Genomic DNA, 14,626 nt, shown 5'->3' with positions numbered 1-14,626 from the left:
CACAAAAACAGCTGCAGCTGTGCCGTGGATACGAATGGCTTCCATAGGTTTCAATGGAAGCCGCTGGAGTCGTCTGTGCGGCAGATCCGCAGGAAAATGGAGCATCCTGCGATTTCTTCCTGTGCGTGTGACCCGCACTTCGGGAAGGAATCCCATCTGCATGCTTTTAGCTGCCCTACCAATGCTAATGCATCCCTATGGGCAGCAAGACGCACGGATCTCCCGCATGTGGACATTGGCCCTCAGGCATAGGTATGGGGCGAGAGGGAAAAAGGGGCCGGGGGGGGGGGGGCTGAACTGAACTTTTGCACCCGTGTCCCAGAACCTTTAGGTACGCCCCTGGCACACACATTTTTTGGTTGCACATTTTTTTCTGAGACTTAATGTCACATAGACTCCATCGGCCTATTGTGCAATTCATCCGAATGCAAGGACAGCCCAAGCACTTGTGACATAACTGCTGCTGATGTACCCATACACTAAACAGCAAAGGCTCATGGGATTGTGCATGTGATGTCATTGGATATGCAGTGAATTTGACAGCTTGGGCACATGACCATAGTCCATATCGGCCAGACAATGCATATTTTGAATATTAAGTCAATTGCGAAGTTGGTTAATACAATATGATTAGGGGAATCAATGCTCTTTAGAGTCTTACACAATAAAAGATGCTGAAAAAGTAAAGTTAAAATTTACTAAATCTGTCTGTTTAATGTGTTTAGTGTCAAGTGCTTACCAATCATACACAGCCGAGCAGAGGCGTTACTTGAAACTCCCGGGCCCCGATGCAAAACTTGTAACAGGGCCCCCAACTATAATGCTTTACTCATAGTACTGGGTTCCCTATATGGAGAAGAGAGCCCTTATGGGCCCCCTAAGGCTCCTGGGCCCGGGTGCAACCGCATCCCCTGCATCCTCTATAGTTACGCCTCTGCAGCCGAGTCACATTATTATGGCCAACTCCTACTTTTGACATTGGCAGCCCATAGCCTATGACGGTAGTGATGGAAGGGTGTGGGGGAAAGGGCTGGCTTTGTGGGTATAAAAGGTGTGCGATGGACCATGTGATTTATCAGAGTTGCAAAAAGGCTGATTATTGACTTCCAGACTGAGGGTGGCAGTATTATCTCAACAGCGCAATTTGTGAACTGTTCACGTGCTGCTGTGGCGAAAATGTATGGTCAGTGAACAAATGGCACTATTGGCAATAACTGATGTGGAAACTACGGAGCACCATGTGCCATTGATGTAAGAAATGAATATTGGCTACGAAGGTGCGACCAACATGCTACAGTGGAGCATCTCACCATGAAGATCAACCAGGGGCTACCCGACGTGTCTTAAACAACAGTTCAATGAAGCCTACTGCATATGGGACTCTAAAGCATGCAGATGGTCACTGCACCTCCATAAACAAAGGAGCATTAGAAGAAAAGGATTGGGTTTCCATGGCAGTATTAAAATTGGACCACCGCTGATTCACAAAAGGTTGTCTTCTCCAATGAATCACATTTTCTGCTTCATTGATCAGATGGACGTTTGAGTGTCAGGCTAGGAACATCAAAGAACAAACATCCTGCAACCACTGGTGGAAGAGCACCAACTGGTGATGGCAGCATTATGATTGGGGAATGTTTTCAATTAATTCTCTGGTCTGCTCATCCATGTGGAGGGCACTCTGAACTGATTTGGTTATGAACCCATTCTTGCAGATCACGTACAGCCATACATGCAGTTTGTCTTCCCTTGGGCAGATCGGATCTTCCAGCAAAACAATGCAACATGAATTGCCAGACAGTGGTTAGAAGAGTACGACTAAGACTTCCAAGTACTTCCTTGGCCCCCTAATTCCCTAGACTTGAACCCAATTGAGCTTCTGTGGAATCACTTCGATCATCATGTTCACTCTATGGACCCTTCAGCAACTGCGAGATCACTCAGTCATCATGGCTCTAGATACCTGAGACAACCTACCAGCAACTTATCAAGTTAATCCCAGCGGCACATGGCGGTCACTCTGGCTATTAGCGGGTGGTAATAATAATGTGACTAAACTCTGTATATTGATGACCTCTCCTTAAGACAGGTCATCAGCATTAAAGTCTTGGAAAACCTCTTCAAGACCTATTTCCGTATAAACAGATGGTTAGTTATAGTGCACCGATGACCCCGTGTGTTCAGTCCTCCATTTTAGTAAGTTGCTATTGAAAGGAATTTTATAAGTCTGATCCATTTTTAGCTCTACACGCACTGAATATTCTGTGCTAGCAGGTACTTATAGCCAACATAGAAAGACTGATTGCACCACTGTTCCAGGCAGCCTCTCACTCCAAGCCGAAATTATTCCATTCATTCAGGCACAGGTGGTGATTTTCGTAACTTGATTTGGTCATTAAAAATCCTCTAGCTGCTTCAATAGTTTCTCCCTGAGGCCACTAGTCTCTTCTTCAGTGATTAAAATGCAGCCCATTGCCCTGCTAACCTTATTACAACCCTTTCTCTAATGATCTCATAATGACTGCCAGTCCAAGCCAAGAGACCTGACAGATAATGATGTCAATTATGCAAATGAGCATGATGGCTTCAAGCCCAATAAATTATGTCTACAGTGAGGGGGCAAAAAAGAAGGATTTTTTACTTTTTTGCTTATCAAAATGTATTTAGTTTCTAACAGTTGACAGAGGTTAATAACAAATAAAAGCAATTCCATGTTCTGTCTTAACAAACAAGTTGAGTAGTCGGAATCATAGCTGGAATATCAATTATACCTTCGTAAGGTTTGGTTTTACGAAATTCACAGTTATTGTTTGACTGTACAAATGTAATATGGTGCATGTAAAAAAGGAAGGTATTTAAAGGAATTTCTTAAGTTTTCTTAAAAATGGAGAGAGTGCAGGAAACGGGTAAACACTTCCAATCTTCAGCCATTCCAGCATCACTGCTCCTATCCATTGCTCTGTTTCCTTTGGCTGCAACGATGATGCTCCTTAAGGCCTCTTTCACACGAACGTCATTTTAATACCCTGATAGCCGCACTAAAAAATCTAGACTATTCGAGTTTAAAATCGCATAAATGAGGAATAGCCATGAGTTGGTCGTCCATTCACATACCTGGCTGCAGTGAAATAAAACCGCAGTCCTGAAGTTCCTCGGTCGGCAGGACAACTTTCATTTAAATGCCTCAACTAAGCGCACCTGTCATTGTTTAGCAGCGTTCATCGCTGCTTAACTCCCTCCCCCTCCCTTTGCCAGCCAGCTCCCAAAGACTCCTATAGGATTATATGGAGTATCCTGCATTGTGCAGTCAAAAGATAGGACAGGTCCTATCCTTTGATACAGAGAAATATGGGCGTAAAAAATATGCGCCTATTGTGCTATCTTGCACGTCAAAAAATCGTTAGTCTAAAGGAACCCCTAGGAAACCATCGGTTCTTTTAGACGCAATTTTTTTGACGGGCCTATTTTGCACTAAAATTACATTTATGTGAAAGAAGCCTAAGGCTGCTGCAACTAATCATTGGCCTGAGCAGTGTAGGGCTCAATACCTCTGATGTCATTGATTGGCTGCTGCAGTCACATGTGCCTTTCCACTTAGTTATTACAGCGGGCTGTATGACAGTGCCAGGGGATGGTGAGAGAGATCGGAGCAGAGAAAACCATAATTACAGCGTGATATAATTCATTCTTGGTGAATTTTCTGCACTTATTAGCAGTGAAAATGAACAGGACCAGCAGCTATTCAGAGAGCGGATAAGATAGATGGAAAGCTGGCTGTGTAGTATTGAGTTGGCACGGGTATTCTACACAGCCTCTGAAGGAGGAGAGTGAAGAGGGAGCTGACATTGTTATTAATCATATATTATTAGAGGGGCCCCTTATTACAGTACTACCTAAGACGTCACTTTCTTTGTAAAGCCATAACATATGACTGCGTGTACAAAAGTGGTATGACCATAACCACCGGAAGATTACTACTAGGTTGGACAGAATCCCGGATGCACTAGTATTGCTATGGGGCGCTTACATAATTCTTCTCCCCAAAAACTTAAAGGGGTTGTCCCGCGCCGAAACGGGTTTTTTTTTTTTTTAAACCCCCCCCCCCCCCCCCCCGTTCGGCGCGAGACAACCCCGATACAGGGGTTAAAAAAACAACCCCCACAGCGCTTACCTGAATCCCGGCGGTCCGGCGTCTTCATACTCACCTGCTGAAGATGGCCGCCGGGATCCTCTGTCTCCATGGACCGCAGCTCTTCTGTGCGGTCCATTGCCGATTCCAGCCTCCTGATTGGCTGGAATCGGCACGTGACGGGGCGGAGCTACACGGAGCTACACCGAGCCCCATAGAGAAGAGGAGAAGACCCGGACTGCGCAAGCGCGGCTAATTTGGCCATCGGAGGGCGAAAATTAGTCGGCACCATGGAGACGAGGACGCCAGCAACGGAGCAGGTAAGTATAAAACTTTTTATAACTTCTATATGGCTCATAATTAATGCACAATGTACATTACAAAGTGCATTAATATGGCCATACAGAAGTGTATAGACCCACTTGCTGCCTCGGGACAACCCCTTTAAGAAGAAATACAACACTGTAGCAGAACAAAAGAATAGAAAAGGGTGACTGGTAGGACTAGAAAAACAAGAGGTAAGTGGAATGACCATCACTTCCCCTGAGTCTCGTGAAGGGCAGTAGCTTAAAGTCAATATCCCAACCAAGCTGACTAAAGAAAAATATGTTCATGATGCTGCACCTATTGCCACAAAAAGGACGGCAGACTGACAGCGGTGCACTTAAGTGGATTTGTAGGGTATAGTGTCTAGACCTCCTGTCTAATACACACATCTCATTCAGACACAAGCAGTCAGTTAAATGCAAGCAAAACTTTTACATTTGTCCGGTCACTCTCCTGCATATTTGCTTAAACATTTTAAATGTTGCATAAAATATTTTGAAAACAGGTGATACTTAAACTATGCATGAGGGAACAAGTAACTTTAAAGTCCTTTGGGGGGCTTAACGGGGACAATACTAAAGTCTCAAAAAAAAAGAAGAGTCCAAAGTAACTAAAGTCTCTTAACACCACATCACTTTTCTCACAATGGGCGGCCCAGTGGATTCTTCGGTCTCTGACTCAGTGCTAAAGCCTGTTGGCGTGGAACTACTGCTCCATGACCGAATGCTCATAAAAGAGCACAAAGACGGGCTAGCACACAGAAATGCTTTTACCTTGTGATCCTCTGGGTCACCGTCCTCCTGTATGGCTCAGAACAGTCACTCTCCAACTGCCGCTGGGCTTGTGGCAAATCCTGCAGGGGGGAAATTGGTTCCGGATAAGCAGGTAGCTCTGGAACATCACTAAGTGGCTGATGCAGTCTCACTGTGTGTTCTCTGGCGGTCACCTACAAAGTAGATCCTAAAATTGGAGTCCCCGTACACCATACGATAAATGAGTGCAGCGATGGCGGCAGTGCAGCTTTCACCTCCAAATTATCACTGTAAATTACAATCCATGGAGGGTACAGCAATTCCATGAAACCTCCAGAAACATTGTACTGCTGCAATCTCTGAGGCCTTTCCTCCACTCGAGGGGCAGTAGAAGAAGGGGAGACATTTTCCGCCGCCACAGAATCCCTGTCCCATGGTTCCCTGACTCTGTTTTCTGCTGGCGGTGACGCTGGTGAAGTGGTTGTCATTACCTCCTGTAGCTCTGGCTCATCACCCCAATAGAATCTGGGTTTTGGTGGAGGATATCCCACAGGGACGCAGTGAAGAGTGGTGAAGGAAGTCATGCTGTCCGCAGGGGTACTAAAGCTGGTCCGTTGGGTCAAGTTCAGAGGCTTGCTCACCAGAATTTGCAACTCCTCCCCTGGTAAGTCTTCAGCTTACTGGTGTTGCACTTTCTCCACGGTGGGACTTGCCCACTTACTTTTCTCACAGCCAAGGTGGGAACTGAGTAGTGGGAAAGTTTCACAGGCTCTTTAGTAATGAAGTAAGAAAAAGCCTGGGCACCATCCTGGACCTCCATCTTGTCTTCCGTAATAACTTGTAAATTAGGCATTTCTACCTTATTTTGCAACTTTTTTCTCAGAGAATAATACATCCTAGACACATGGGATTGAAGCCTGAAGTCTTCCTTTCTCTGAATTTCTTGCAGGTGACTCAGCCCTGACTCTTACTTGGCTGGAACGGGACGCAACCAGACAGTCCATATGAACTCAGGCACAGGCATAGACTTCTGTGTCTGGAGAAAATGTGGGACGCGCTTCTTCCCCTTGTTTTTAAGTAAGGGATCATCCTGTTTGTATTGCCGTAACTCCACACTGCAGCATCCAAGGAGCAGGCCCACAGCCGAGGAGATGGCGGGGTAGATAAGGGCCATGTCACGGTGATGCTACCATCTCCTCCCCTGGGGGTAGCTCGGGACCCATCCAAGTTACTGCTGGAGAGGTCACAGGGAAAATATAATCAGAGGTTACCTGAAATTTTCTTTTCACTCGTGACGCCACTGTTCCATTCTCTGCGGCAAACCTTGATGGTGAAATAAAATAGTCCACACACATGGATACTTTCTGGACAAACCAGGAATGGTCGCTAATGTCCGTTTACTGTAACTTCAGTAAAGTTGCAATGTGCAACAATTGTCAGGCACAAAGTACAATTCTAGAAGTTGGTGTGACAGGGAGGACGTCTTGGTGTAATCCAGACAATCCACAGTCCAAGTTATCTGTGTGAACCCGCTTCTGGTGACTCTCCATTTCTCTCCAGCTCTCTATCGGTCAACACTCAAACTTCTCGTGTCTTTTTTGTTAAGGAGTGGTCCTTCTCTCTCTCTCAGTGCTTAGTGGTAGCACCTGCACATCCTGGGTAGGGTAGTCCCAGGCTGAACAGAAGGATATCACTCAGCTTCTTCCTCCACACACAAACTGACCAGTGTCTGTGGGGTCCACTCGCTCGCAGACTGGTTAACTGACTGGCACTCTTTGCAAGCCTCTCTCAGACTACTCTTTAGCATAGACTACCTACCTCACTAAGTAACTCTCAGACTCACCTAGCATAGCATCTTTGAAAAACACATATCTATTGCAAGGTCACATGACTTACACGATACATTTTCCAGACATAACCCAGACATTAACCCATTCAGCACTACAGAGGTGCATTACACATATCAAATGCACACTACATATAAAACACTGACAAGACAAATGGCATAAGACAGACATTTAACATTATGGAGGGGCCCCACTAACTCTGGGCCACTACAATGTCCTTCTTGAGTACCGGTGCCCAAAATTGTCCGCAATATTCCTTGTGTGGTCTGACCAGTGACTTGTAAAGAGTAATAACCATGCTCTCGTCATATCAATTATTTGGTATAAAATCCGGTGGTACTTTTAAATGTGGTAAAACGAGATGTCAATGTTGTTCACATATTACTCATAATGGGAAAGAGATTCAGATGGAAAATGAAAAACCACAGCTAAAACAAAGATTAAACTGTGATAGTAAGAATGTAATTTATTTATTTGAGTGTCCATGTAAAAAACAATACAGCGGGAGAACTAAAAATAAACTAAAAACACATCTTACACAACATAAATGTAATATTAAAAATAGTATTACCAATCATAGTATTCTGTGACATTTTTTAAAATCAATAGAAGCGCTCCGTAATAAAGAAATGTACGGGATTTTTTGTTTGCAGACTTTAGTTCTTTATGGCCTTAATGAAAAATAGGAGTAAATTTAGAATATAATAATGAATACGTGTAGTTTACTTTTTGTTGTTGTTTTAATTATGTTGTTTAAAATTGTTGTATAAAATGTTTTCACCCTATGTGGTTGCTTTTATTAAGTACTGGACATCGTTTGTATGATTATCATGTATTAATACTGTGTTTTTAGAGTTATCCATGAATGGTTTCTATGAATGTAATAGTAAGAATGGAACGGTTCGTGTCATTCAATAATAGAGCGCACGCTGCGTTCCATGGAGTCACGTGATACACGTTCTGATGTCATCGAACATACCCCTCCCCCTGGATCCCGTATGGTGTTGGCGTCTAGTGAGGTAGGAGTTACTATTGTATGTTGTATATATATATGTAGTTTTAAATGATTGTATTGCTTGAGAAAGGCTTATGCCAAAACACGCTGCATTAAAGGCGGTATTTTATATACCAAACTTTCTTTGGATTATTGAACTTTTTATCCCGGATCTTGTGAACACTGAATCTTTTCCTACATTTGATTGACCAATGTTCTCGGCATGTGACCCTAGACCTGTTTTGATGCCCCCCATGATCCTATTTGCCTTGGCAGCAGCTGCCTGACACTGGTTGCTCCAGTTAGGTTTACATTTTACTAAAGCCCCCAAGTCCTCCCCCATATCAGTGTTCCCCAGTGGTTTCCCCATTTGGTGTGTAATGGTGACATGGATTTCCTGCCCGTCCACAGAGCCGCACATTTATCAGTATTAAACCTCATTTCAGCCCCAACTTATCCAGATCCATTTGCCATTACATTCTGTCCTCTTGTGTTAATTACTTTCCATAGTTTTGTATCATCTACAATTATTGCTGTTTCACTCACAATCCCTCCACAACTTCGTTAATAAATATATTAAGAAGAAGAAGCCGAATCCGTTTACATTTGTTTGTGTTCTGAAGAACGACAACAGAGGGGCCTGAAATTATCCTGACACAATCCACAAGAAGATCTGAGCGCGACGGCGGCGGCGTTACGACGGCGCTCTTATTTACATCTCTGCTTTACTAGATAATGAGATTGCAGGCCGGCGATTCGGAGGTAAACACGTTGGGAGGAATCTCTGCAGCTTATTGCTGTTCATTATCTTTCTTTTCCGGCTCCGCAGCAATTAAAATAGTTATCAGCATCCGATTTGGAGAATCGTTTTTCATCTTTAATGTGGACTTTTATGAAAGTTTTATCTCTTCTATATCGTATTATTTTAAGTTGTTTATATCTGCTGGCCAAATTAGATTTGCTACATTGTAATCTGTGGTTTGTGGTCATTATATGGGATTGGGGGGCAGGAGAGGTTAAACATACAATTTGCTGTGATGTAGGGACGAAGATTTCTTCTTAAAGAACAAAATTGTAATAGAACCCGAGGCGGAAAATACATGAAATTGGAGACAATATTGTATTTTTGGCAATTATGGTATTAGTTTGAAAGGCTGAAAGAAGTCATCCATCCAGTTCAGCCTTTAAAGCCGACTTCACACGAGTCATAAAATTGCATGAGATTTGTGTGTTGTGAGGCGCACAAATCTGTACCCCATTCTTTTGAATGGAGTCACATACATGAGGTTTTCCCGCATCGGACCGCGATGCAGGAAACAAATCACGACACGTTCTATTTTCCTGCATGATCTCACATCGCTGGCCCCATTAAAAGGAATAGGAGAAACTCTGCAATCCTCTGCTGTGGCTGTGATAATCACGCCGGTAAAAATAATACATACCCGACCGATTTTAGTTGCCGGTTTTATACGCTGCGTGAAAGATAGGTCTTTCCCTATCTTTTGGTGAAATACTCAGCAAGCTCCCATAGACTTCTATGGAAGCTGGAAAAAAGGAGGGGAGGGAGTTACCCTGCGGACAACACTGGGAAAAGAAGACAGCTGGCCTAATTTAAGCATTAGCAGTCATTCCAAGGATTTCTGCCGATTGCTGGTTTCCATCGCTTTTGCATATTTTTTTACCGATACGCAGCAGCGCCCCATGTGTATGGCATAAAATACGCGAATAAAGAACGGGACTCGATCGCAGCAAATCCTCATTCATGTGATTATACATTATGTACGGGAAAATGTAAAAACGCATGCGGTCCTATGAAGGAGGTCTTAGGCTGCATTTATAAGGGTGAGCCTGCGATTGGTCCAAGAAACTGATGCTTCCAAACATTTCAGTTTGCCTGCAGCTGCGATGAGTTTTACTAGAAGAATGCATTGTGATTTTCAGGGCGATGCAGTTTTAGTTTTCCCTACAGACAATGTGCATGAAAATCGCACTTTATATCTACAGGAAATTAAGATCAAGTGTGATGCAGTTTTTTTCATATAAAACAATGGGCGATATCACCTTAAAAAAATTGGACACGCTGTGATTTCTCTATTCTGCAGCACCGCCGCAAGAGAAAAATCGTTTGTGTAAAGAGACCCATTGCAAACAAAGGGCTGTATCTTCCTGCAACGCACATAACTCATGCAGTAAGAAGAGCCATGTACGGTGCGATATACACAGCATCTTCTCGCAGGAGGGTTGTATATTGTGAGACGCACAAAGCTCCAACGGAACAACAAGACGTTATTTCGGTGGTGTTATTACTTGTGCGATTGTCACAGCATGTTCTATTTTTCAACGATTCCACAGGAACTCGTTCATAATTTCTTATGAGCCTCGTCAAGAATTTCATCGCACCTGCATGTATGTGAGTTTCATGTGAGCGCGATGCAACTTTTACATAACATGCGATTTTCATGCGCGTGATAAATGTGTGTGAAAATAGCGTGATCCGTGACTGATAGGATGCGTGTTTCTCGTACTTGTAGATAGAGGGCTCATTCAGACCGCCGTAAGCGCAACTATGCACGCCAGCACAGAGCGCAGTTACGCCTGAATACACGGAAGATATTCCCCTTCGCCGGCAGTTCAAATTCCACGCCAGAGTGCAGGAGTCTGAAGATGTATTCACTATAGGGCGGGTCCTATCTTTTCCCGGACCTATAAATCATGGTCGGGAAAAGAGGTGCGGAAAACGAAACAACTAAAATTCCACTGTTTTGCCTGTTGTATGGCCTTATATGGCCGTATAGGGGGAGAAAATCACAATCGTCTGAATCCGCCCAAAATCACGGGTTCAGGCCTTCTTCACATGAACGTGTTTTAGTGCCGTTGTGCGGCTGTGATAATCACGGCTGCATAACGGGACAAAACAAATCCACTGACTTCAATGACTAGATGTGGGACAACAGGGTATTAGGGCCTCCATGTATCACATCCTGTATCCAAGCTAGAGGCAGTACAATAGGGTACTAGAGCCTCCATGCCCTCCGTATTACATCTTGTATCCAAGCTGGAGGTGGTACAACAGGGTACTAGAGCAACCACGCCCTCCGTATCAAATATTGTATACAAGCTAGAGGTGGTACAACAGGGTACTAAAGACTCCATGCCCACCCGTGTCACATCTTGTATCCAAGCTAGAGATGGTACAACAGGGTATTAGAGGATCCATGCCAGCTTGCATCACATCTTACATCCAAGCTTGAGGTGGTACAACAGGATACTGAAGCCTCCATGCCCATATGTATCACATCTTGTATCCAAGCTAGAGGTGGTACAACAGGATACTAGAGCCTCCATGCCCACCCATATCACATCTTGTATCCAAGCTAGAGGTGGTACAACAGGGTACTAGAGCCTCCATGTCCATCTGTATCACATCTTGTATCTAAACTAGAGGCGGTACAACAGGATACTAGAGCCTTCATGCCTGCCTGTATCACATCTTTTATCCAAGCTAAATGCAGTACAACAGGGTATTAGAGCCTCCATTCCCACCCGTATCACATCTTGTATCAAAGCTAGAGGTGATGCAACAGGGTACTAGAGCCTCCATGCTCACCAATATCACATCGTGTATCTAAGCTAAAGGCGGTACAACAGGGTACTTGGGCCTCCATACCCCCTCCCAGAATCACATCTTGTATCCAAGCTAGAAGTGGTACAACAGGGTACTAGAGCCTCCATGCCTGCCTGTATCACATCTTGTATCCAAGCTAGAGGTGGTACAACAGGGTACTAGAGTCTCCGTGACCCCCCGTATTACTTCTTGTATCCAAACTAGAGGCAGTACAACAAGGTACTAGAGCCACCATGCCCTCCGTATCACATACTGTATACAAGCTAGAGGTGGTACAACAGGGTACTAGAGCCTCCATTCCCGTCCGTATTACATCTTGTATCCAAGCTAGAGGTACTATAACAGGGTACTAGAGCCTTCATGCCTGTCCGTATTACATCTTGTATCCAAGCTAGAGGCAGTACAACAGGGTACTAGAGCCTTCATGCCTGCCTGCATTACATCTTGTATCCAAGCTAGAGGTGGTACAACAGGGTACTAGAGTCTCCATGCCCCCCGTATTACTTCTTGTATCCAAACTAGAGGCAGTACAACAAGGTACTAGAGCCACCATGCCCTCCGTATCTCAATTGTATACAAGCTAGAGGTGGTACAACAGGGTACTAGAGCCTCCATTCCCGTCTGTATTACATCTTGTATCCAAGCTACAGGCGGTAAAACGGGGTACTAGAGCCTCCATGCCTACCGTATCACATATTGTATCCCATCTTGAGGCAGTACAACAGAGTACTAGAGCCTTCATGTCTGCCGTATCCCATCTTGTATCCAAGATAGAGGCGGTACAACAGGGTACTAGAGCCTCCATGCCTGCCTATCACATCTTGTATGCAAGCTAGAGGTGGTACAACAGGGTACTAGAGCCCCCATGCCTGCCGTATCAAATCTTGTATCCAAGCTAGAGGCAGTACAACAGGGTACTAGAGCCTCCATGCCTGCCCGTATCACATCTTGTATCCAAGCTAGAGGCGGTACAACAGAGCCTCCCTACAAGGGGTCAGTTTTCCACAGTAAATGGTCCTTTGGCTCTGATATTGTAATCACTTGCTTATATCAATGTTACAATTGCAGAGGAAGTTTCATCCCATTCGACAACTTCTAGGGAAGTGATGTTACTGACAATGAGTATTGTAGGGGTGCACTGCAGAGAGTGGCTTGTAGGGGGCAACAGACAGTCAGTCTGGTGCCTGAGACAAGGGGAAAACACCCACAGGTGTAGACAGTAAGGAGGATATATCTCTTCATTCCTACTATAGTCAGAGGTGAAGTGGGCTGCAAGCCACAGACTGGTCCAGTGAGAAGGACCTGGGTTGTGAGCCAGAGAGGTCCAATAAGAGGGACCTGGGCTATGAGAGCCCAAGACAGATGCACGGGGAGACCTGGATGCAAGAGGTCTGGAGAGACACCAGGACGCTGGAAAGATACTGTGCGTGTGCCTCAGGAAGCTTGAGGTGAAGCGTTCCTGAGGGAAAACAGAGCGAGTCCTGAAGACAACTGTATGAAGCGGCCCTGGAGAGTGGGTGAGAACCACAGTTGGACTGTTTATCAAACCTTGAAGTAAAAGGACATTTAAGTTGATTTACTTACATAAAGTGCTGTGCTGGAGCAAGCTGATATTGCTGAGAATTGTGAAGTTTAAAATAAATCAGAATTTGGAGTTTAATCCATTGGTGTCTACCTGTGATGTGAGCGAATTAACCCCCGTGTTGCTACAGTATGTATATGTGTGTGTGTATATATATATATATATATATATACACACACACACACACACACACACACTCCTTCTAGGGGGTTGTTACTGACAATAGGTATATATTATATATAATAAATTTGACACATTATTACTTTTAAGAGAACCTTATATTTTCACTATTAAGCTGCCACCATAGCATTATCAATCGTGTTCCATGCAGTGCTCACATCTGTGCCCAAACTCACAGAGTTACCATCAGACCAAAATCTTACTTTTAACTGTTGACACTCTATGTAAACTCCAGATCTTAAGACACTTACGTGTTGCCTTAAAACTGTCGCTGCATCTTGCCAGTCTCCATTCCCCCTTCTCTCAGTCACCACCTTCCCTGACTCCTGATGCTAGTGCTGAGCATTCACTGTGCATCCCATTCCCCACACCTTCCCGTACATGCACAACACATGTGAGCACTGAGATAAAACAATATTGTACATGTGCCAGAAGACATAGGAAGTGAGCTGCATTCAAGCACTGACAGTAGCCTGGGATTGAGAGGAAGGGAAGCAAAACACTTGCATATGTAGTGGCCCAGCGTTAGGGCCCCCACAGGACTTCTTCAGCTACCTCATGTGGAATGTCTATGTGTATCTATGTAGGTATGTCTGTGTTCTCATTAGTGTAACGTTATACGTATTGGTCTAGCTAGTTCATCAATGGTCAATGTCTGGTGTCACTGTTGTCTACCTTGTATTTGCCTGTACCCCTGTCACCCTAACCTGCTCTGTGTTGTGTCAGTTGTGTGTGTCTGGGTAAGAATCGGTTAGGAGTCAGGGTTATGTTTAGTCAGGCTTGAGAGTAGAAGGGGGAAGGAAAAATGTAGTCAGAGAGGAAATGCAGCAACTGAGTGCCAGACCTTTGGGTGGGGAAGACAGCAGGGAGAAATGATGGCTGTCCATGGTGGCTCTCCGCCCAATACACCCAAAATGTGGCCTGGAGTGGCTGCGCACAGGGGTAAAGTTAGCAATTGTGCTAAAAATAATTATGATTTACTGTTTCACGTGATGCCAGTGCCCCTTTTAAGTAATGAGTTGTTCCACTCAAATAAACAAGTCCACAGTCAAAAATTAGTTTTAAACCAGAGGCACACGGTTTTTTACTTAACGTTTCTGAAAGGATCGCCGGCTATCGGGGTCTCCATGCCTGCACCGGTCCTATCACTCGAGCTGATCGGGTGAGGCGCAGGGGAGCCCTGGTCTTGG

Source organism: Eleutherodactylus coqui, chromosome 9 (genome assembly GCF_035609145.1).
Source record: "Eleutherodactylus coqui strain aEleCoq1 chromosome 9, aEleCoq1.hap1, whole genome shotgun sequence".
In the NCBI taxonomy this organism is placed as follows: Eukaryota; Metazoa; Chordata; class Amphibia; order Anura; family Eleutherodactylidae; genus Eleutherodactylus; species Eleutherodactylus coqui.
Note: the sequence above shows the minus strand (reverse complement) of the source record.